This window comes from Bubalus bubalis, chromosome 3, assembly GCF_019923935.1.
Source record: "Bubalus bubalis isolate 160015118507 breed Murrah chromosome 3, NDDB_SH_1, whole genome shotgun sequence".
Taxonomy (NCBI): domain Eukaryota; kingdom Metazoa; phylum Chordata; class Mammalia; order Artiodactyla; family Bovidae; genus Bubalus; species Bubalus bubalis.
Window position 1 is genome coordinate 107674879 of NC_059159.1, and position 23165 is coordinate 107698043.

General features: G+C 40.7%; 2 long non-coding RNA genes across 3 annotated transcripts in view; both read right to left on the bottom strand.

Moving 5' to 3' along the window:
* Positions 1-23165, bottom strand: part of LOC102398554 — a 161094-nt gene that overhangs the window by 135712 nt on the left and 2217 nt on the right. The gene's annotated exons all lie outside the window — the stretch shown is intronic.
* LOC123332836 lies at positions 1553-23123 on the bottom strand. Its single transcript, XR_006549928.2, has 4 exons — positions 22902-23123; positions 14058-14241; positions 8574-8836; positions 1553-1604 (listed from the first exon to the last, which is right to left on the bottom strand). It is a non-coding gene; the product is annotated as an uncharacterized LOC123332836 (long non-coding RNA).

Here is a 23165-nt window from a genome sequence, read left to right on the forward strand (position 1 = left end):
CTATGTGGTTTAGCAGTAAAGAATCCACCAGCCAATGCAAAAGACACAGGAGATGTGGTTTCAGTCCCTGGGTCAGGAAGATCCCCTGGAGAAGGAAATGGCAACCTACTCCAGTATTCTTGCCTAGAGAATCCTATGGCTGAGGAACCTGGTTGGGTACAGTCCATGGAGTTGCAAGAGTCAGACACGACTGAGCGACTAAACCACCACCATCACCGCCGTGCCTGCATTTCTTCCTGCTCAGGGTTGGTGAAGCTATGTCAGGCATCCTGGACAAGAGAAAGATGAGTAGGACATTTCCATCAGATTCAGGAAAGACAGAGTCAGGCTGGTGCTAGAGCAGTAGAAGTGTATTTGTCTGGAACAGTTGCTGTGTTGGTCTTACTTCACTTGTTTGCTCCATCTACTCTCTATCACAAGTCTCAACTTAAAACTTAAAAAAAAAAAGTTTTATTCTCTTAGTTCACACTTTAGCAATCAGCCAAGTTTTGCCCATGAGATTTGCAGCTTGTACATTGAGTCTCCACTTTATTTCCCTCTCATCTCCCCTGGCCCCGGGTTGGACCCTCCCGTGAGAGAAATATTCATGGTGACCTGACAGACAATGGGGTTTCCCGCAGGTCAGCAGGGATCTCTGCCTCCAGGCTGACTCAGAGGCAGAGCCTTAGCTTTCCACAGTTTCAGGATCAGCTTATCAGGAGCCCAGGTGTTCTTGTGATGACACGCAAGTAAACCTCTGCCCTGGAGACTCCCTCAGAAACTCCAACAGGTATCAGGGCTCAGTCAGGTGCACACAGACATGACCGGCTCTTCTCTCTGCCAGTGAAGTCATGCCCGGCATGCCCATATTTGGGAATGACACAGCCACCAGCACCCACACCTGAAGCTGACAGACAATACAGTGTCTGACTGGAGAGGCAATGTCCTGGAGGCACACGTGAAGAGAACTCAGTTCTCACAGGTACGCTTTAAGCACCTGTTGTGTACACTGCCACACTCCTCTGCACCTTTCCAGTCTGGTCAGGAAGAGAGGCAGAGGCGTAAAGGACTTCGATCCAACACCCACAGCAGTGCTTGACGCAGAGACTTAACACGCCATGTGAGACTGGGATTGACATATATACACTTAAATGTATAAAATAGATAATTAATGAGAACCTGATGTATAGCACAGGGAACTCAACTTAATGTTTTGTGGTGATCTAATGGGAAGGAAGTCCAAAAAAGAAGGGGTGTATGTACACATTTAGCTAATTCACTTCAACGTATAGCAGAAACTAATACAACATTGTAAACCAACTATAATAAAATTTTTCTTAAAATTTTTTTAAAAAGAGAATGCTTTCCTTATTAAAAAGTTATACTGTTTTATTATTATTAGCCTGCTGCTAAGTCGCTTCAGTTGACTATTAGGAAGTCGCTTCAGTTAAGAACACCACCATTTCCTTCTCCAATGCATGAAAATTAAAAGGGAAAGTGAAGTCGCTCAGTCGTGTCCGCCTCTTCGTGACCGCATGGACTGCAGCCTACCAGGCTCCTCCGTCCATGGGATTTCCAGGCAAGAGTACTGGAGTGTGTTGCCATTGCCTTCTCTGATTATTAGCCTAGGGGATAATATTTTTAAATACAGTTTACAATGAGCTAGGCTTCAGCAGTACATGAACCAAGAACTTCCATATGTACAAGGTGGATTTAGAAAAGGCAAAGGAACCAGAGATCAAATTGCTAGCATCTGCTGGATCATAGAAAAAAGCAAGGGAATTCCAAACAAACATCTACTTCTGTTTCATCGACTATGCTAAAGCCTTTGACTGTGTGAATCACAACAAACTGCAAAATTTTAAGAGATGGGAATACCAGACCACCTTACCTGTCTCCTGAGAAACCTGTATGCAGGACAAGAAGCAACAGTTAGAACTGGACATGGAACAATGGATAGGTTCAAAATTGGGAAAGGCATAAGTCAAGACTGTATATTGTCACACTGCTTATTTAACTTCTATAAAGAGTACATCATGAGAAAAGCTGGGGTGTATGAATTGCAAGCTGGAACCAAGATTGATGATTGATGGGAGAAACATCAACAACCTCAGATATGTGGATGATACCACTCTAAAGGCAGAAAGTGAAGAGGAACTAAAGAACCTCTTGATAAGGATGAAGAAGGAGAGTGAAAAAGCTGGCTTAAAACTAAATATTAAAAAAATAAAGACCATGACATCCAGCCCCATCACTTCATGGTAAATAGAAAGGGAAAAGTTAAAAGCAGTGACAGAGTTCCTCTTCTTGGGCTCTAAGATCACTGCAGATGGTGACTGCAGCCATGAAATCAGAAGACTGCTTCTTGGCAGCAAAGCTATGACAAACATAGACAGTGTGTTAAAAAGCAAAGATATCAAGTTGCCAACAAAGGTCCGTATAGTCAAGGCTATGGTCTTCCTAGTAGTCATGTACGGTTGTGATAGCTCGACCGCAAAGAAGGCTGAGCACAGAAAAATTGATGCCTTTGAACTGTGGTGCTCTCCTTGGAGAACAAGGAGATCAAACCTGTCAGTCTTAAAGGAAATCAAGGCTGAATATTTATTGGAAAGACTGATGATAAAGGTGAAGATGTAATATTTTGGTCACCAGATGTGAACAGCTGACTCACTGGAAAAGACCCGGATGCTGGGGAAGATTGAAGGCAGGAGAATAGGGTGTCAGAGGATAAGATGGCTCTATGGCATCACCAAATGCAACGGACATGAACTTCGGCAAACTCCGGGAGATGGTAAAGGACAGGAAGGCCTGGTGTGCTGCAGTCCATGGGGTCACAAAGAGTCAAACATGACTGGGCAACTGAACAACAATAACCACTTTAATGGCAGAAAGTGAAGAGAAACAAAGAGCTTCTTGATGAAGGTGAAAGAGGAAAGTGAAAAAGCTGGCTTAAAGCTCAACATTCAAAAAACAAAGATCATGGAATCTGGTCCCCTCACTTCATGGCAAGTAGGAAAAAAGTGGAAATGGTGACAGATGTTATTTTTTGGGGCTCCAAAATCACTGCAGATGGTGACTGCAGCCATGAAATTAAAAGACGCTTACTCCTTGGAAGGAAAGTTATGACCAACCCAGACAGCATATTAAAAAGCAGAGATATCACTTTGCTGACAAATGTTCATCTAGTCAAAGCTATGATTTTTCCAGTAGTCATGTATGGATGTAAGAGCTGGACCATAATGAAGGCTGAATGCCACAGAACTGATGCATTTGAACAGTGGTGCTGGGGAAGACTCTTGAGAGAGTCCCTTGGACAGCAAGATCAAACCAGTTAATGCTAAGAGAAACCAAGCCTGAATATTTATTGGAAGGACTGATACTGAAACTCCAATACTTAGGCCACCTGATGCGAAGAGCTGACTCATTTGAAAAGACCCCAATGCTGGGAAAAATTGAGGGCAGGAGGAGAAGGGGACGACAGAGGATGAGATGGTTGGATGGTAGCATCTATTTAATGGATATGAGTTTGAGCCAACTCCAGGAGACAGTGACGGACAGCGCTTCACAAAGAGTTAAACAAGACTAAGCGACTGAACAACAACTGTATTAACACTTAGGGGATAATATTTTTGAATTAAATATTTTTAAATAACAATTTACAATGAAGGAAGTAGGGGAAGATCCCCACTTCCCATAATCAGGGAGACAGTGAAGGAAAGGGAAGCCTAGCGTGCTGCAGTCCATGGGGTTGCAGAGTTGGACACAACTGAGTGAATGAACAACAACGACAGAGTTTCTATGATTAGATAATGAATGAAGCACATCTATTTCTGCTTTATTGACTGTGCCAAAGCCTTTGACTGTGTGGATCACAATAAACTGTGGAAAATTCTGAAAGAGATGGGAACACCAGACCACCTGACCTGCCTCTTGAGAAACGTGTATGCAGGTCAGGAAGCAAAAGTTAGAACTGGACATGTGCACAGAAGAACTGATGCTTTTGAACTGTGGTGTTGGAGAGGACTCTTGAGAGTCCCTTGGACTGCAAGGAGATCCAACCAGTCCATCCTAAAGGAGATCAGTCCTGGGTGTTCACTGGAAGGTCTGATGTTGAAGCTGAAACATGAGTTTGGGTGGGCTCTGGGAGTTGGACATAGAGGCCTTGCGTACTGCAGCTCATGGGGTCACAGAGTCGGACATGACTGAGCAACTGAACTGAAATGAACTGAAGCACCCCAGGGAACTTGTACTTGGGATTTAAAACAAAGAAAATAAAGAATAAACGACATGTAAAGAAAAAAAAAATAATAAATAAGATGTCTCAAGGAAACTGGTAATTACTTTTGATTTAAGGGAAGGATGGTGGAGAAGGCCTTAAAGGATAAACACAACTGTGGCAGGTGGAGAAGGGAAAGGGGTGCTAAGGGGTCAACTGGAAGGGGAGGTGGGGGCCTTCTGGATAGGGGAGAGCTTTGAGCAGAGGCAGGCAGGGAAGAACGCAGATGTGCATAAAGTGAGCAGAAAAGCCTACTCTTGCTGGAGTGTAGGGAGCACAGTCTAGGGGAGGAAGACTATTTCCTCTACCCTTGTGAGTTTTTCTGGCTAGTCTAAGAATTAAATTGACTTGAGGCAGATGGACAAGAGAAAAATCAAACAAAAGTTTAATAACATGTATACCTGGGAGAAACCCAGGAAAACTGAGTAACTGCCAAAATGGCCACACCCCTCTCCTTAAATATCATCTTCAGCTGAAACAAACGAGGTTGTTGTGGGTGGTGTTTTGGGACTTCAAAGAGGAGGAAGATAATGCATGTGAAGATGGAAAAGCAGAAGTTTGATAAAGAAGTATCTGCTGAGCATGCAGCGACAATGAGACATGGCATGGACTCTGATCTCTAGGTGCTGCCAAGTTACTTCCACCACGCCTAGCCCATATTCTCTACAGATATCCCTGGAGATCCCTCTATTCTAGGGATGGGTTTTTATGGAAAATCATTTAGGGAGTTAAGTGGAAGGTAAGAAGATGTCCTTTACATTATAGAGGACTGGAATGCAAAAGTAGGAAGTCAAGAGATAACTGGAGTAACAGGCAAATTTGGCTTTGAAGTACAAAATGAAGCAGGGCAAAGTCTAACACAGTTTTGCCAAGAAAACACACTGATAGCAAACACCATCCTCCAACAACACAAGAGAAGACTCTACACATGTACTTCCCCAGATGATCAATACCGAAATCAAATTAATTATATTCTTTGCAGCCAAAGACAGAGAAGCCCTATACAGTCAGCAAAAACAAGACTGGCAGCTGACTGTAGCTCAGATCATGAACTTCTTATTGCCAAATTCAGACTTAAATGGAAGAAAGCAGGGAGAATCACTAGACCATTCAGGTATGACCTAAATCAAATCCCTTATGATTATACAATGGAAGTGACAAATAGATTCAAGGGAAAACATCTGATAGACAGAGTGCCTGAAGAACTATGGATGGAGGTTCGTGACACTGTACAGGAGGCACTGCTCAAGACCATCCCCAAGAAAAAGAAATGCAAAGTGGCAAAGAGTTGTCTAGGAGGCCTTACCAATAGCTGAGAAAAGAAGAGAAGCAAAAGGCAAAGGAGAAAAGGAAAGATATACCCATTTGAAAGCAGAGTTCCAAAGAATAGCAAGGAGAGATAAGAAAGCCTTCCTCAGTGATCAGTGCAAAGAGATAGAGGAAAACAATAGAATGGAAAAGACTAGAGATTTCCTCAAGAAAATTAGAGATACCAAGGGAACATTTCATGTAAACATGGGCACAATAAAGGACAGAAATGGCATGGAACTAACAGAAGCAGAGGATATTAAGAAGAGGTGGCAAGAATACACAGAAGAACTATACAAAAAAGATCTTCATGACCCAGGTAACCAGGATGATGTGATCACTCACCTAGAGCCAGACATTCCTGGATTGCTAAGTCAAGTGGGCCTTAGGAAGCATCACTACAAACTAAGCTAGTGGATGTGATGGAATTCCAGTTGAGCTATTTCAAATCCTAAAAGATAATGCTGTGAAAGTGCTGCACTCAATATGCTAACACATTTGGAAAACTCAGCAGTGGCCACAGGCCTGGAAAAAGTCAGTTTTAATTCCAATCCCAAAGAAAGGCAATGCCAAAGAATGCTTAAACTACCGCACAATTGCACTCATCTCACACACTAGCAAAGTAATGCTCAAAATTCTCCAAGCCAGGCTTTAACAGTACATAAAGCGTGAACTTCCGGATGTTCAAGCTGGATTTAGAAAAGGCAGTGAAACCAGAGATCAAATTGCCAACATCCGTTGGATCATCGAAAAAGCAAGAGAATTTCAGAAAAACACTGACTTCTGCTTTATTAACTATGCCAAAGCCTTTGACTGTGTGGATCACCACAAACTGAGGGAAATTCTTCAAGAGATGGGAATACCAGATCACCTGATTTGCCTCCTGAGAAATCTGTATGCAGGTCAAGAAGCAACAGTTAGAACTGGACATGGAACAACAGACTGGTTCCAAATCGAGAAAGAAGTATGTCAAGGCTATATATTGTCACCCTGCTTATTTAACTTATATGCAGAGTACATCATGAGAAATGCTGGACTGGATGAAACACAAGTAGGAATCAAGATTGCAGGGAGAAATATCAATAACCTCAGATACACAGATGACACCACCCTTATGGCAAAAAGTGAAGAAGAACTAAAGAGCCTCTTGATGAAAGTGAAAGAGCAGAGTGAAAAAGTTGGCTTAAAACTCAACATTCAGAAAACTAAGATCATGTCATCCGGTCCATGGCAAACAGATGGGGAAACAATGAGAACAGACTTTATTTTCTTAGGTTCCAAAATCACTGCAGATGGTGACTGCAGCCATGAAATTAAAAGACACTTACTCCTTGGAAGAAAAGCTATGACAACTTAGACAGCATACTAAAAAGCAGAGACATTACTTTGCCAACAAAGGTCGGTCTAGTCAAAGCTATGGTTTTTCCAGTGGTCATGTATGGATGTAAGAGTTGCACCATAAAGAAAGCTGAGTGCTGAAGAATCAATGCTTTTGAACTGTCGTATTGGAAAAGGATATTGAGAGTCCCTTGGACTGAAAGGAGATCCAACCAGTCCATCCTAAAGGAACTCAGTCCTAAATATTCACTGGAAAGACTGATGCTGAAGTTGAAACTCCAATACTTTGGCCACCTGATGCAAAGAACTGATTCATTGGAAAAGACCCAGATGGTGGGAAAGATTGAATGCAGGAGGAGAAGGGGAAGACAGAGGATGAGATGGTAGGATGGCATCACTGACTCTATGGACATGAGTTTGAGTAAGCCGGGGGAGTTGGGGATAGACAGGGAGGCCTGGTGTGCTGCAGTCCATGGGGTCACAAAGAGTCGGACACAACTGAGCAACCGAACTATTCTGAACTGAAGATGTCATACCATCTATTAAATTTAGATCTTCTACCATAGTTACTAAAAAGCAATAGGTGGTTTGGGGAATTTTTGTTGTTGTTGTTATTCATGCCATTGGTTTGCTTACGATTTAATATCTTTGTTAACTCTTATGTGAGACTTTGACATGCAGAGAAACTAGGATGTTATTTCTCAGAGTCAATCTAGGTAACAGTCTGTGGTTATCACTTGCTATTTCTTTTTCTCTCTTTAAAATAGTGTTTGTTTTTCTCTTAAATGTACAGAATTTGGGAGTACTAGAATTGTAAGATCAAATCTATGTTTTAAAAAGAACACCCAGGTAACTCTAGGATCAGTGGCTAGGCTGGATTGGATTAGAGGGAGAGAAACTAGAGGTGGGAATACTAGTTTCAGGCCTACCTTACTCACTTTTATTAATTCAGAAAATCTCTAGATGTACCTACAGCATGCCAGATACTGTTCTGGGCATGGCAAATAAAGGCGTGAAGAAAACAAATGAAGCACCAGCTCTCTTGGATCTTCCTTTCATTTGGGGGAGTACAGATAATAGACAAATGAATCTACAGAGTTGGGTACTGATGTGCTAAGAAGGAAAAAGAAGCAGGTGAAAAGGATGGAGTGTGCTGGGTGGCACTATTTTTTTTTCCTTCCTTTTATTCCCCCTCTCATTGTGGTAAATGTCCATAACATAAAATTTACCATGTTAATCATTTTTAAGTTAAAGTTCATAGCACTAAGAACATTCACATTGTTATACAACTGAAACAGCTGTTGAGGACAAAACATAAACTGTTTAGAACCAACTAGACCCAAGATGGTGGAAGATTAGACTTCCAGTAGACCTAGAGCTTCATTACACACTCACTCTAACACAGGAGCATGCTAAATGACACACCCACCAGTGCCATGACAGTTCCAAGGCTGACCATAAAAGGCCAAAAGTGGGCAGAGGCCCACTTCCTGGAAATTCCCACCTTTCCTCAAAATAGTTGGACTAATTCTCCCCACTTACTCGTTAGCCTATGAAATTACCCAGTCCATAAAAACTAGCCACTCCATACTTTGGGGCCATCTCACCTTTTGAGACAGACTTTGTTCTTTCTATGGAATGTATATCTCTCAAAAATAAATCTACTTCTTACCTGTCACTTTGTCTCTCACTGAATTCCTTCTGCACTGAGACATAAAGAACCTGAGCTTTATAAAGTCCTGAGACCAGGTGTGCAAGATTTCAATTAAAAGGCACGTCAAGTCCCCATCTGAGCTTTGGCTGGGTTCAAGTCCCAATTTGAGTTGTGTGGTTTCATAATCATCACCACCATCCATCTCCAGAACTGTTTTGGGGAACTCGGATTGATAGAGTGGTTGAAGACTTCTCCAGATACACTAGCAACTGAGTAGACACCTGAACAAAATGAGAACAAGCTTAGGGTAGTGTGTTTCACACCATGGAAACAGTTAAGTCGACATCAGTAGCCCAGGTGACAGTTGATATAATAAGGTTTGGTATAGCTGAAACCCTGCTTCAAGAGCATGAAGGAGGAGGGAATTGGGAGTCACTTTTCCCTTGGAAGTAATGCATTTAGCAGAGATTCCAAACCAGAACCATGACAGAAAAACAATTCACTGCTAAGCACAAGCTCTTACATCATAGACAGGATCTTCATATTTGTCCTGGGGTCCTGCATCAAAGAGCATGTGGTGGTTGTGAAGGCAAATTTATGAGGCTGTGAAGTTTACTGAGTTTCCTTATTGAGTCATAGTCATTCTTCCATCAGATATGATTGAGGAGTCATGAGTTTCCTTTAGAATGTCCTTTAGCTTGTTGGTACAAGTTTCTCCATGACAGGAGCAATTAGTCATACATTATTGGGTACTTTCCAGTTTTCTAGGTACAGAGGAAAACAGGGACATGCCTATATCTCCTCTACTTGGTCTCCACAAATATGTTTAGACCTTAATCTGTTGAGCTAACCTAATAATTTGTCATCCATGAATCCTCCATGTGTTCTGCATTCTGCATCTGATTCCTCATGTTCAATGAAAGATCCAAATCATGATTTCTGACTTAGCTGGATATTTGAAAGATTAACTTGTTGTGCTAATATCATACAGGAGTCACAACACCATGCCTTGTGTCAAAGCCACATAAAGGAAATTTAGGGATACACAAAAGAAACTAAACATGTTGTCCTCCTTTGAGTTGCTCTTCAAATTTGCTTTCCTTGGAAACTTGTGGTTGTTTTAGTTGCTAAGTCATGTCCAATTCTTTTGTGACCCCATGAACTGTCTACTAGGCTCCTCTGTCCATGGGAGTTCCAAGACAAGAATACTGGAGTGGGTTGCCATTTCCTTCTCCAGGGTATCTTCCCAACACAGGGAGGAACCTGTGTCTCCTGCATTGGCAGGCTGATTCTTTACCATGGAGCCACCTGAGAAGCCCCTTGGAAACTTGTAGAGAAACTTAAATATGTTTGCCCAAGGTGGGCGCTTGTTTCTTTAACGATATGAAAAGTAATAGGAGGAAATGGAGCTGTTTTGCCTGTGAGGAGGAGCAGTCCTTGAAAACAGAGGCAGAGCCAGTGCAAAATCATAGTGTGAGAATTTGGGGGGTGTGTATAACGAGTCTGCAAAATTTTCTGCAGAACTGATACAGCTTGCAATAGTTAGGGTTAGATACATGGTGTGTTTGGGCAGGGAAAGCAGAGACTCTACCATTTATGAAGAGGATTCAAGTACAATGTGATGTGTTGAATAACCCATCACTAACTACACATCTCCCTGGGGTTTAATTTTACATGTTCACAAAGCTTTATCTGAAACTCTTGGGCCATACGTTTTGGAATTCAGAATTTTTTCAGAAATATGGTGCATATATTACATAGAAATACATGGTACTTCCATCAAAGTCCAGAATTAATTAAACCCATCAATATATTCCCAGTGAAACGTATGATTATTTGTACCAAGTAGAATAAATAAGGATCATGAATAGACTTATCTCATCAGGTGAGGTCAGATTTTGCTGCCAAATGAGTTTGAGTACCAAGCTTGTGGTTTCAGAGACAAAACTCTGAAATTTCAGAATTGTGGCTAAGGGATTGTGGATTTACTAATACCATAACCTTTCTCTGTGCAATTCCAAAAAGCAAGCAATTGCTTGAACAAATCTCATGAGTAGTTAGGGTGCTATGAATCCAGAATCTGGGTCTGGGCAAAAAAGAATTACTCAACACCACATCCTTCTACACACAGTGGATGTGACTGTAACAGGAGGTCCTTTGTTGGGGATTAATTAATATGTATCAGTAGGACCTGAAAATACACAAGAACTGATAGACACTTGAAGGGTGCTTTTTTCGGCTCACCAGAAGGCAGAAACCAATGGATCATATCCAGCTAGGCAGGAGCAGGCCACAGAAAATTGATATGTCCCAAGTGTGTTTTGAAAGGCTCTTATTACCTGAGATCCTAAGGGAGTTGTTGCCTTGTTGCCTTAGGAACCATAGGTAAGGATAATTAAGTCAGCTACTCATTTTAGTCACTCCTCAGTTCTCAACGCACTTTCTCACAGACATGGCTGCCTAACAGTTGCCAGACCCGCACTCAGGACATATTTCTTCTCCTGGAAGGTTCACGTGGCACCTGTGGCTGCTCCATCCCTAGGTGGGCTCATGTACCATGCTCTCCCAACAGGCCACACACTGGACAGCCTCTGGTTTCTGTCTCCTGGGTTTCAGGTTAAGTAGGCCAAAGCAAAGCAGCCTGGACAATGTGGGTCACGGGATGGCTTGGGAGCCAGGTGAGTAGCTTTTCACTTTTTCCTTACTGTGGGTATTTCCTAGTCAAGGAACATATAGAAGTTTCTTGACAGGAGCCTTACTCGTATCAGGTCAAGAAATTAATATTTTACTTTTAATTTACTATTCATATAGCAAATCATACCTTAATGAGGAGACAATTTTTCAACACATTATTTACTGAGCATGTATTACGTGTCACTGTATCAGGTATAGCTGTATCTGCAAAGAGTTTACAGGCTAGAGTGTGCGTGTGGGTATATGTGAGTGTGTGTGTATGTGGGTATATGTGAGTGTGGAGCTAAGAATAGCCTTGTTGCTGTTTAGTCGCTCAGTCGTGTCTGACTCTTTGCGACCCCTTGACCATAGCCTGCCAGGCACTTTTGTCCACAGGATTTTCCAGGGAAGAACACTGGAGTGGGTTGCCATTTCCTTCTCCAGGGGATCTTTACCACTGAGTCACCTGGGAAGCCCAAGAATAGCCTTAGGACCCAAGTTTGGCTAATGTAAGCAGAGATGGTTACAGGGAAGCTCATGGGCAGAGTCAGCTTGAGCGGGCTCTTGCTCACACTATACACGAGATGCCTGACAGAGGGGGAGCCATCTGGGACCCATGAGGATCAAAACCACAGGGAGATGGCACAGCAGAAAGAATGGAAAACCTTGTCCCCTGTATCGGTGGTGGTGGTTTCTCTTGTCCCCTCCTTTAATCTTAGAATGCTATACAAAGCAAAAAAAATACTGAACAATCTGCCTCCAGATATTTTGTGATGTGAAATAAAATAAAGGTCTATCTTGTTTGGCTATTGTAGTTGAGATTCTATCATCTATAGCCAATTGTAATCCTGATAAAATATTCTAGTTTTCCCTCTGTCTATGTAGATATATGGGCTTCCCTGGTAGCACATCTGGTAAAGAAACCCCCTGCAATGCAGGAGACCCAGGTTCAACCCCTGGGCTGAGAAGATCCCCTGGAGAAGGGAATGGCTTCCCACTCCAGTATTCTGGCCTGGAAAATTCCATGGACTGTATAGTCCATGGGGTCACAAAGAGTCAGACATGACCGAGTGACTTTCACTTTCATGTAGATATATAAATTCTAACACTGACAACAATATGAAGCAGGTAATATTAGCCTTCAGTTCAGTTCAGTTGCTCAGCCATGTCCAACTCTTTGCGACCCCATGGACTGCAGCACACCTGGCCTCCCTGTCTATCACCAACTCCCCAAGTTTGCTCAAACTCATGTCCATCGGGTCAGTGATGCCATCCAACCATCTCATCCTCTGTCGTCCCCTTCTCCTCCTGCCTTCAATCTTTCCCAGCATCTGGGTCTTTTCCAATAAGTCAGTTCTTCACATCAAGTGGTAAAGTATTGGAGTGAAGCTTCAACATCAGTCCTTCCAATGAACATCCAGGACTGATTTCCTTTAGGATGGACTGCTTGGATCTCCTTGCAGTCCAAGGGACTCTCAAGAGTCTTCTCCAACATCACAGTTCAAAAGCATCAATTCTTTGGTGCTCAGCTCTCTATATTCCAACTCTCTCACCCATACATGACTACTGGAAAAACCATAGCCTTGACTAGACAGACCTTTGTTGGCCAAATAATGTCTCTGCTTTTTAATATGCTATCTAGGTTGGTCATAACTTTCCTTTCAAGGAGTAAGCATCTTTTAATTTCATGGCTGCTGTCATCATCTACAATGATTTTGGAGCCCCCAAAAATAAAGTCTGTTTCTATGGTTTTCCTATTTACCATGAAGTGATGTGACTGGATGCCATGATCTTCGTTTTCTGAATGTTGAGCTTTAAGCCAACTTTTTCACTTTGCTCTTTCACTTTCATCAAGAGGCTTATTTAGTTCCTCTTCACTTTCTGCCATAAGGGTGGTGTCATCTGCATATCTGAGGTTATTGATATTTCTCCTGGCAATCTTGATTCCAGCTTGTGCTTCTTCCAGCCCAGTATTTCTCATGATGTACTCTGCATATAAGTTAAATAAGCAGGGTGACAATATACAGCCTTGACATACTCCTTTCTTGATTTGTCCAGTTCTAACTGTTGCTTCCTAACCTCCATATAGATTTCTCAGGAGGCAGGTCAGGTGGTCTGTTATTCCCATCTCTTTCAGAATTTTCCACAGTTTACTGTGATCCACACAGTCAAAGGCTTTGACATAGTCAATAAAGCAGAAATAGATGTTTTTCTGGAACTCTCTTGCTTTTTCCATGATTCAGCAGATGTTGGCAATTTGATCTCCAGTTCCTCTGCCTTTTCTAAAACCAGCTTGAACATCTGGAAGTTCACAGATCCAGGTTCAACACGTATTGTTGAAGCCTGGCTTGGAGAATTTTGAGCATTACTCTACTAGCGTGTGAGATGAGCGCAATTGTGTGGTAGTTTGAGCATTCTTTGGCATTGCCTTTCTTTGGGATTGAAATGAAAACTGACCTTTTCCAGTCCTGTGGCCACTGCTGAGTCTTCCAAATGTGTTGGCATATTGAGTGCAGCACTTTCACAGCATCATCTTTTGGGATTTGAAATAGCTCAACTGGAATTCCACCACATAGCCACCAAATATTAGCCTTATTTTAGCTTAAAAAAATGTATTTGACTGTGCCGGGTCTTAGTTGCAGCACATGGGATCTTTAGCTGCAGCATGCAAACTCTTGTTGTAGCATGGGGGGATCTACTTCCCTGACCAGGGATTGAATCTGAGCCCTCTGCATTGGGTGCATGGAGTCTTAGCCACAGATCACCAGGGAGGTCGCTAGACTTGTTTTTAAAAGAGAAAATAGGTTCAAGTAGATAAAGTGAGCTTACCTTGGTCACTCCATTGGAAAGTGACCTGGGAGGTACGCCCAGGTCTGTGAGAGTCAAATGTTCAATGCTCTATTTCCTGTACCACGCACCTTTCTCTAGAGCTCTTGGACTGACAGGGGAAATGCTCCTCCAAGTCTCTTTTTAAAGCACACATTGTTACAAGACTTGAAGCAGCAGCATTAACCTGCACTTGTTAAAAAGAAAAATGAGTTAGCTCAGATCCTATTGCTCTTCCTGATAGTTTTCCTTTTTGAACAATTGTTTTCAATCCCTGTCCATCTGCACACAGAGCTGCAGCTATTCTGTCTGTATTATTTATTATTCTGTTTTTCTCAGCTAACAGTATTTCTTGATCTTTCTTTATATCTCATATTATTTGAAACAAAAAATATATATATTCTCTAAAATGATGCAGAGAGGGTAAATCATACGTGCTATCAAAATCCCACAAAGTTTGCTTTTTGGTTTTTCATTTTTGCATTGGGGTAATCATAGCATGGGAATTTTATAGTCTGTCATTTACAGTGAAAATTATATTGTGTTACCCACAAGCTCCACGAGGACAAAACGTTCTCCATGATTTTGTTCATCATTGTATCACTTGTGCTTAGTGTGGTAATAGTAAAGCTGACTCAATAAATGTTTGTTGGCTGAAAAACTATTTCTAAATACTCTCCATACTTAATATACATACACCCACATAGTGTTCCTTTTAGTGGACATGCCTCAATTTACCTTTCTCATAATTATTGGCTACTTATGCTTTTTTCATTTTCTTGCTCTTATGAAAAATATGTTGATGAAAAGTTTTATGCATGTAGTTTTCTCTATATTTGTACTACTGGCTTAAGATAGCAGAATCTGTGCCCAGGGTAAAATCACAGGGTCAATGACTTTTTTAAACAAGTCTTTATATGTATTTTCTGAAAATACTTTTTAAAAGAGTTAGAGCAATTTACAAAGGCAGTAGCAAGGCAACAGTGTAACCACACCCTCACCTGCCCTGGTTTTTGTGGTGGCTATTGACTTAAGCAGAAGAATCCCTCAATCAATTAACATGCTTATATAACGTTGGTTTAGTGTCACAGGCATTCTATGCCAAATAAATACTCATTAAAATAATTTTGGTCATGTCTTTTTTATTATCTGATGCATAATAAGCACAGGTGCAGTTCAACTGTATCTCAGCCTCTAGCTTCTATGATTGAGCTATACATGTAAATATCAGTTGTAATTATCACAAAACTATTATTTATTGTGTAGCTTTTTTGAGCATCATAATGAGAAAGATGATTTTTACACGAGACACTATAATACATCCTTGTTCTCCTACTAAGTTGTTCAGTGAATTTATCCATATCTCTATATATTTCTATCTCCCTGGAAATTCCATTCCCAAGGAAAGTATGTTCTTCATGCATATTTAAAATCAATATAGACCAGAGGCTTAACTAAAACTACAGTGATCTCTGGAACAAACAAGTAATCAAGACATAGTACTGTACCTTTATGAGCTATTTGTCAAGGTCCAAATAATTAACATCGTTAAATGTTCTAAAGTAGGCACTGTGTCAGGTACTTGAACTGATATTTTCTTAGAAAAATTTCCTAAGCTCTGGCCATAGGAACAGTGTATCTAGAGGTAACCCCTGGCTCTAAACAGAATTATAAATTCAATGACTTAAGGTATCATTTTAAAGTAGAGTGGACTATGAAGGGTGTTAAAGGAGATCAAAGTACTCTTCAGCCCAGTGGTTGCTGAGCATGGCTCTTGCCTTTCTTCTCAATACTGTGACTGGTAGTTACACGTGGGGTGTTTACCTGCCCCGTATCTGCCTTTGCCCAGGAAGAAGGCAGGGCTGCTGCCTACTGTGACCCCATGGAGGAGGTACTTGGCTCTGGAGCAATTCTGCTTTCAGGTGTAGCTGGGATGAGGACAGTCAAGAGTGTTGGAAGAGCACTTAGCAGTCCCTTGAGCCATGCAATCGTGGCCTGTTCTAGGAGCTGCAAGTGGTCCCATTCAATGTTCAGAGGGCACCCCATTACCATGACCTCCCAAGTCCCCTTTAAGACAGCTGTGCTCCATGCCCCTAGGACCACTGCACGTGTCAGCTGGGAGACACCTGGCAGGCCTTCTAGCCCACCCCATGCATTCACTTTACTTTTGCTTTTAATTAAATTCAAAACAGTACCCCAAAAGTACAGATCTAGCTTCACCACCATTCTCCTCTCCCCCTAAATCACAGCGTCTCCCACTCACTTTTCCAGTTAACCACTGTGGCCAAGATGCGAGTATTCTTCCAGCGCTTTTTCTAGTCATTTGCAGATAGATATGCATGTATGTATTGCATAAACAGTTTCATACCATATGTATTGTTCTTTGACTTGCCTTTTTTTAGCAACATATCTTTTATTTTATTTTATTTTATTTATTTATTTTTAAAATTTTATTTTATTTTTAAACTTTACATAATTGTATTAGTTTTGCCAAATATCAAAATGAATCCGCCACAGGTATACATGTGTTCCCCATCCTGAACCCTCCTCCCTCCTCCCTCCCCATACCATCCCTCTGGGTCGTCCCAGTGCACCAGCCCCAAGCATCCAGTATCGTAGCAACATATCTTGAAGAACTTTCTATGTTGGTTCATACAGATTAGCTTACTGCTTTTAACTTAACTGATGGAAAACATCCTCAGAGGCAGTCAGCAGAAATAGCTAAAAAAAAGTTGTGACCCTCAAATCAGACAGTGAAGAAAGATATCAGAATTCAATTCAATCCCCCTCCCTTAATTTTTATACAGGAAACATTTCAAACATACAAAATAGTGGAAACCACAGGAAACACACACATAACATTCCACTAGATTCAACAACTGTTACCACTTTCACTGGCTGTTGTTTTAATATCTGCTGGAGTTATGTGGCTCTAAGTTGAGAAGTATATGAAAAGAAGCAGGATTCATGAAGTCCCAAGGTCTTAAGAATTATGAAGAAAAGACATTTACAAATTATAAGAGCCAAAGAAATATAAAATTTTCTCAAAAGTACATGTAAGGTGTAGATTTCCATGAGTAGAAGGAAGAATTAGTAATCTAGGGATGTGGGCTAGAAGGCTACCCCTTCTTGGAATTAGGGAGTGATTAGCATAAGTATCTCGGAGATGGCAATGGCAACCCACTCCAGTACTCTTGCCTGGAAAATCCCATGGACGGAGGAGCCTGGTAGGCTGCAGTCCATGGGGTCGCTAAGAGTCGGACACGACTGAGCGACTTCACTTTCACGCATTGGAGAAGGAAATGGCAACCCACTCCAGTGTTCTTGCCTGGAGAATCCCAGGGACGGGGGAGCCTGGTGGGCTGCCGTCTCTGGGGTCGCACAGAGTCCGACACAACTGAAGCGACTTAGCAGCTGCAGTGTAAGTATAAACAACGTTTAGTGAGTTCCATCCAGACACATTTTTCTGGGAGCTATGTGTCTTCTGATATACTAGGCAAAACCCCCAAAGACATGGGATGATATATGCATTTTCTTGATATGTAAAAAGAATCACTCTTCCTGTCTACAAATTCTGATCTTGTGATGGTCTTGAAATCTTTCCCTTAAAGTTCACTAAGAAAGTGATCATCTGCCTAGAGGGTAGCCATCTTTTTTTAAAAATTTTATTGGCATATAGGTGCTTTATAATGTTGTGTTAGTTTTTACTGTACAGCAAAATGAAACAGATATACATACATCTCCTCCTTTTTTGCCTTTTCTTCCCATTTATATCACAACAGAGCATCAAGTAAAATTCTCTGTGCTATACAATAGGTTATCATTATTTATTGATCTCATACATAGTATCAATAGCATAGATATGTCAATCTCAATCTCCCAATTCCTCCCACTCCCCACCATGGGTATCTTTTTATACAAAGGAAAACTTAAAATTAAATAGAGAAATGGAATATTACACAGGAATAAAACTGGATGAAATATAGCTATACTCAGCAACCTGAATAAATCTTAGAAATATAATTTGTAGTGAAAAAGAGCTGGTTGCAGAAGACTACATAGAGTGTGACTCTATTCTTATAAAGCTCAAAAACTAGCAAATCCAAACAATATATTGTTTAGGAAGATGTACATGTCTGGTTAAAAAAAAAAAACAGCAACTTTTTAAATGAATGCATAATTTAGGATAGTGATTACCTTGAAATGGCTGGGGGATGGGGTTAGGATTTGGAAGCCTGTGGCATCATCAAAAGCATTTGTAATGTTTTACTGATTAATAATGTGGTGGATCCATGTATTCATTTTATTATATGCTCCCAAGTTTATACAGATGTTACTTAAATGATTTTGTATGTATCAAATATAACATAAAATTTTTTAAGTGAAAACAAAAACCAGACTTACAAAACAGAATAATAAAATGTGTAAAGTCAAAGCCTAAAAAAAAAAAGCCTAAAGAAGAACTAGGGTTTTAAATTTATAACTTTAATTAATTGAATACTCATTTTGGACATGCAAATCTCTGAATAGTTCATACAAAAAACTACCTTGAAAGGCATCACACTACATTTAGCACATCATCCAAATGTACTGTTCATCTAGCCATTCCTTTAGTGGCATTTAATTTTAATTTGTTACCAGTCTAATACACAGGAATAAGCATTCTTAAATGTATTTCTTTCAATATGCGTGCAAGTATATGTGGGGGATGGGTAGATACCTAGATATCTAAAAATGGAGTTGCCAGGTCAAAGAGTAAAAAGACAGAACTTGAGAGTCAGAGAAGTTAAATATAAACTTGTGGGGGAGGAGGGAAGAGGGAGAAATTGGAGGAAGATCAAAAGGTAAACTTCCAATTATATTATTATATTATAAAATAAACATTACAGGATAAATACTAGGGATGTAATGTACAACATGCTAACTACAGCTACCACTGCCGTATGATATACAGAAAAGTTGTTAAAAGGGTAAATCCTAAGAGTTCTCATCACAAGGAGAACATTTTCTCCCCTTTTCCTTTTGTTATGAGATGCTGCCTATTAGCTGAACCTGTTGTAGTAATCATTTCCCAATATGTGTAAATGAAACTATCATGCTGTATGCCTTAAACTTATACAGGGATCTATGACAATTTTTCTCAATGAAACTACAAAACATGCAAAACTCAGAATCACATAGGCAGCAAGTAGCAAAGTCAAAACTAGAAACAAGGCTCTTTTGGGGACTCAATGGTACACCTATTGCCTGTAGAGGAAACACCTGTCTCACCAAGGCAAGTGCCCCATTTTAGACTGAGATTTGACTCTTTCCCCATCCTATTTATCCAGCTTGCAGGTGAAGCACAGTATTGATTTCAGAACCTCAGAATACAAGCGCTCCCTGTCACAAGATGCACAGAATAGGGCTTTGTTTCCCGGGAAGGCAAGATGCTTTCTATGGGACTGACTTAGTGGCAGTGGCAGGAAGAGAACCTCTGCTGAGCTGAGTCAGAACCCAGAGTTCTTGTCCCATTTTTCAGAGTACTGTCCCTATGGCCCATGGAAGTGTCTCTTTATTTCTAAGAGCAGATTTTGCAACCTTTAGTGTTCCGAATGGAAATAATTATGTTACTGAAAATGCTGTTTGCTGTTTACAGGAAAGCACAAAGGCACGCATAGAGCCGTACCCAAAATGAAAAGAACGGATGGGAAAAAAAACAGAAAATGTCAATAACCAACTGTGCCAGTCAGAGTCCCTTTCTTCCTACCTGAAATGTTCTCTGAAATTAAATATATATATAGTAAATACACCACCCAAACCACAGGTAGTAGCAACACCAACCCCATATATTAAATTAGAGCATGTGATTAAAATATTTAAAAACATTTCCTAAAAGTTTTCTACCTTAGGGGCTATCAAGTTTCCCCAAATATCTCATTTTGAATCAGAAACCAAACAAGAAATACATGTTGTATTTCACTGATACTACTTAAGTCTTTTAATCTATTTTTCTTCCCCCATCATTTTTAGTGCCTGCTACTTTTTGAGGAAACTGGGTCATTTGTCGTTTAGAGTTTCTCACATACGGGATTTTGTTCACATGCCCCTAGTAGTGTTAACACATTCCTCTATTCCAATAGTTCCCCTAAACTGGTAGTTCAGTTTAGAAGCTTGATCAGATTCAGGTTTGTTCTTTTTTGGCCAAAATGTGTCATTTGCAGTGTTGTGTATTTCTAGCAATTGCATACAATGTCTAGTGATCCTTTCTATGATATTAGTAGCCGTTGATGACCATTGCCTTGATACATTTTTATTAGAGTTTTGGGAAATGCTGATATTCAAATTTTGTCATTTCATTTGCTAGAATAATTTCCTCATCAATTATTTGGTTATCCTGCGATATTGTCACCCTGCTCATTTAACTTCTATGCAGAGTACATCATGAGAAACGCTGGGCTGGAAGAAGCACAAGCTGGAATCAAGATTGCTGGGAGAAATATCAATAACCTCAGATATGCAGATGACACCACCCTTATGGCAGAAAGTGAAGAGGAACTAAAAAGCCTCTTGATGAAGGTGAAAGAGGAGAGTGAAAAAGTTGGCTTAAAACTCAACATTCAGAAAACAAAGATCATGGCATCTGGTCCCATCACTTCATGGGAAATAGATGGGGAAACAGTGGAAACAGTGTCAGACTTTATTTTTTTGGGCTCCAAAATCACTGCAGATGGTGACTGCAGCCATGAAATTAAAAGACGCTTACTCCTTGGAAGGAAAGTGATGACCAACCTGGATAGCATATTCAAAAGCAGAGACATTTCTTTGCCAACAAAGGTCCGTCTAGTCAAGGCTATGGTTTTTCCAGTGGTCATGTATGGATGTGAGAGTTGGACTGTGAAGAAGGCTGAGCGTCGAAGAATTGATGCTTTGGAACTGTGGTGTTGGAGAAGACTCTTGAGAGCCCTTGGACTGCAAGGAGATCCAACCAGTCCATTCTGAAGGAGATCAGCCCTGGGATTTCTTTGGAAGGAATGATGCTAAGGCTGAAACTCCAGTATTTTGGCCACCTCATGCGAAGAGTTGACTCATTGGAAAAGACTCTGATGCTGGGAGGGATTGGGGGCAGGAGGAGAAGGGGACGACAGAGGATGAGATGGCTGGATGGCATCACTGACTCGATGGACATGAGTCTGAGTGAACTCCGGGAGTTGGTGATGGACAGGGAGGCCTGGTGTGCTGCGATTCATGGGGTCGCAAAGAGTCGGACACGACTGAGCAACTGAACTGAACTGAGATACAGTCTGTACAGCTCATAGCTTGGGTTTCCCAGGAAGCAGAGTTCTTGAGACATGGGCTGTTTGTGTATTAGTTGTTCAGTGTGTTTGACTCTTTGTGACCCCAGGGACTGTAACCCGCTAAGCTCCTCAGCCCATGGAATTCTCCAGGTGAGAATTCTCCAGGCAAACTTTCCAATCCGGGGATCGAACCCAGGTCTCAAGAACCTAGGTCTCCTGCATTGCAGGCAGATTCTTTACCATATGAACCACCTAGGGAGCCCCACTGGAAGCAAGGTTTTAGGGAAAGCTAGTGGTGGGGGATCCTGAGAGAGCCAGTTCAAGGGAGCCTCATCCAGTAGTCTTGTGGCTTCAAACATCTGATTAAGTGATTCATTGTCATTTGATTTCTGAGAAGTGATATGGACAGAGCCTCAGAATAGTTTATCCTGGGAGAAAAGGAGGGAATATTTAGTTATCAGCTTCTACCCCCGACTGGTCCAGGGTTAGATCATGAAATGCTAACTCACCCACCCCTCAGGGTGCTGTATGCATAGGCAACAAGATAGTTTCCATGGATTCTCACGCTGGCATTAACAGGGAAGCACTGGAGTGGGAGGTAGGAGATGAGGTCATTTGGGTTCTTACTGCATGAAGCTGAAAAGAGCCCACCTAGAATTTGTTGCTACAGCAGTGGCTAGAATAAGAGACAGGTGAGGAATATAAGATCTAAAATGCTACATATGAAGTGTTAGATCCAGTCCAAAGGAGGCAGATAAAATATGTAATTCTCTCTTACAATTTACTAGTTCTCAAAATAATGAATTTGTTCCACTGAATCTGCAAGGTAACCAATTAGGGCTTTTGGGTTTTTTTTTTAAGTATTCGCATGACTCATACACATATATATATGATATATATATCATATGATATGTATCCTGTATCATATGATATGTATATCATATATATATATATGATATAGCTGAATTCATTGCAGTCATTTTTGTTATTAATGCTCAAATTCATCCCACTTTGGCCAGTGGGTGCTTCTATAAGTTGGCTTCTAATTTGATTTCATGTGAATCTATTAGTTTTTGATAGCGTCCTTGCTTTCTGAATTGACAAGATACTCCCAGTCTTATTTTGGGTACTTCTTGCCTTTAATATAAATAAGTCACTTCTCCAAATAGGTCTAGTTCCTTTCAAAGAAAAATGGTATTTAGAGACCACAATCTGGAATCTAAGAGTGCTTAATCCTGCCAGATTGGTCACTCTTCAGTGAACATTTTGAACAACAGACCTTGAGAAAAAAATTTAAGAAAAGTATAAATTCTAAATGACAATTTCAGTTCAAATTTAATATTGCTTAGCTTTGATTTTATATTTATCTTTTATATTAAAATAAGATTTGTAAGAACATTAACATAAATTATTGCTAACATTATGATTACTAAAAAGCAGTTTATGTTTTGTTTTTTAGCATTCTCTTCATCCTTAAGGTATATTCCTAAGGCATCTAGAACCAAACAATTGTGTTTTAAAGTTACCTGACATAATTTCCCTTTATATGGTTAAGCCACCAACTTGATACCTGTATTCATTTGTTGCATTTTGCTTTTTAAATGTTTAATTTTTCATAATCATAAAAATTTACGGCATCCCAGTCAAATCTACAAAACAAGATATAGTCAGAGAAGTTTAGCTTCTATCCTTGTACTTTCCAACTTGCTCCATCTCTCCCAAATTTATCTTTCCACTTAGAAAATACACAAATGTATGTGTTCCTGCTTTCTTAGATTAACAGCAAGACACCATACTCACCTTTACTCATCTTGCCAGCACTGTGCTCCTGACA